Below are 2,684 nucleotides of genomic sequence, written 5' to 3' on the forward strand. Positions count from 1 at the left end.
CGGTTAGTGACGCAGACCCCGCCCGTTGAAGGTGGGCGAACCCTGTCCGCTAAGGGTGGACACCCCGCCCGCTGAAGGTGAGCGGACCCGAATTCGTCTTTTTGATTTGGGACTCGCGTGGTACGTGCCGAGATCTTGCCCGATTGAGGTGGGCAAGTCCCTATTTCATTTGTTCTTGTGATTTCTTTTGAGAATTTCTTTTTATTCATTCTTGTAAGAGTGAATTCTTTCGAGGGATGCTCGGATTTAGTTGCAACCTGAATGTGGGTTGACAACATGCTTAGACGGACCATTGTCTCGTGGTCATCATCTTTCATGGTTTTGAGCTAGTCTTTACGGCTCAATTTTGCCACTACCTGGGTCCTTGATTAGGGGACTATGTATAAGTATCAACGGCGACCTTTGTCTTGAGGTCGTAATCCGGTTTTATCTTTTGAGATTATCCAAACACGGGACTTCGTACAACGTAGTCTGGGAATATTGTTTTCACTTTGCATACTCTCTTTTGAAATATATATTTTCTTTTGAGCCCCCAAGCACTCGTGCTTGACGGTCATTTCTTGTCAAAGAGGTTCCTTGGGGATACGCATTTTGTAATGTCCTTGATCGTGTTTGGGATCGTGCTAGTAAGTGCGAGCGATCTTTGTAGTGGTGTGCGACTCTGAACAAAGCCGTGAGGTGCGACTTTCAGTAAAGAAATCGGCAATTTTCGAGTCGAATGGATACGACAGGGCCTTATAGAAATCAGGGCTTCTTTTGGGCCTGGGCTCATTTTCGGCGCCCAGGCCTGGGCGTTAGAAATAATTCACGCCCAAGTGGGGCGTTGAAAATATTGTTTGGGCTGGTCTTTTGTTGACACAGTTGGCCTCTTGTTCGTTCGTTTATTTCACTTGAAAATTCTACGTATTCTCTTCTCTTTTTTTTTTTTTTTTTTTTTTTTGGAACGTAGAATTTCATTAGAGATCACAATGAGTTGAGTGATCGTGATGATTTCTCGAGAAGTCGTAGCCGATTGGTGAACAACGGTGTTTGTCGCTTTGGGGCGATTATTTAAAGGAATTGTCGCTCTTAAGGCGTACAGTTATTGCAATAGTTGGGCGAGTCTATATGGCCCGAGGAACATACCTTGAGGCGTAAGACTTTGATCGCGTATATATTTTTTTTATTTTGCTACGGTCGTTTCGTAGCTTGGAGCCCCCAAGTATGCAGGTTGGGATGCTTCCTTTTTGGCGTACGATTTTTGTAGGTTCTTTCGAGAAAGATGCCTTGGGGTCCCGCTCGTGTAGGTGCGAGCTATCCCTTCCGTGGTAGGTAATATTTTCCTACCTTTAATCCTTAATGTAGAAGTCGTGTGTCTTGCATTTTGAATTTGGGCGATAAGCCGTCTTTGCCTCTTACTCTTGGTTGTGCCCGCATTAGTGCAATATGCCTTACTCTTTTTTTTAGACTTGTACCGTGGGATGGTTGAACTTATGGTGCAACGTAGGCTTGTGTGGCCTAACATCGTGTCTTAGAACATTCCTCCAGGTGTTGGGATATCATTATTATTTTTTGCATTGGAGTACTTCATCACGCCTCGTTCAGGTGCTCGAACAAGTGTAGCACCTTCTGCGTGGGTGTGCACGGCTTATTACTTCGTTCGATGCGAGGATTCATAGATGTTTTTTTTTTATCCTTGATTTTTCTTTCGCTTTTGCTTTGGAATGACGTAGACTGTGTAACGGGCGCTTGTAGGGCGAGCGTTATGTGCAGTAGTTTGATCGGAGTTTTGGTGACTCGTGATTTTCAGTTAACCTTGTTAGTGGGGTGACTTTATATATTCTAAGTAGCGCTTAGAATTTGGGAGGGGTTGTAGCCATTCTAAGGTTCGTTTTACACGATCAAACCTTAGGATTGTGCCCCTATGACGTGTGTATAGCATTAGCGTCAAGAATTTGCGATAAAATCGTCATTTCGAGCATTTTTAGAGTGTTTTTCTCAAGCCCCCAATTGTAGCTACGGGATTGGCTTGGTGCTATAATGCTTGGCATACCTTTTTATGCATTCATGGTGACATGGATCATGAATAGTTTGAACCAGACTCGTTTAGTGCGAGGTACGTTCGAGTAGTGATTTTCTACTTCTCTTGTAAATGTCGTATTGTGCGACATTGCCATGGTCAAGGTAGTCACATGTTGAAGTGTGCCTTGACCAAAATCTAGGTGCCTTTCTTTACCCATAATCATATTTAGAAATCTTTTTGACTCACTTGCAACATCGAGGTAAACGCATACTTAGCTTAAACCAATGACACTTTATTATGTTCGAAGAAGTCTTTGAAAATTATTTGAAATCCGAGTCCTACTGTGTACAATCCGAGGTGTCCTAAGTAAGTTGACTTATAGAAGGGTTCGTACAGGATTACATGAGTGAATCAAAATACTGTTACGATTTTCGAAATGCTGTCTAAGGATTTGCTGGAAGCCAGGGTGCAGGCGTCAAGATATCATTTCCAGGATTGCGGGAATATAAACCGCTTTCAAATTGGCTTAGATTTACTTGGTGTATGTCTGCACAAAAGGTCAAGGTATCCTTAGTTCTTTCCCTAGCTCTTTCATTTCAATTTTTAGCCCCCAGTTGCTATTATGTCTTCTCATTAATGATGCTTTCAGATTTCGATTTTAGATGCCCGTGTCATATGTCTA

This window comes from Spinacia oleracea, chromosome 2 (assembly GCF_020520425.1).
Source record: "Spinacia oleracea cultivar Varoflay chromosome 2, BTI_SOV_V1, whole genome shotgun sequence".
Lineage (NCBI taxonomy): Eukaryota > Viridiplantae > Streptophyta > Magnoliopsida > Caryophyllales > Amaranthaceae > Spinacia > Spinacia oleracea.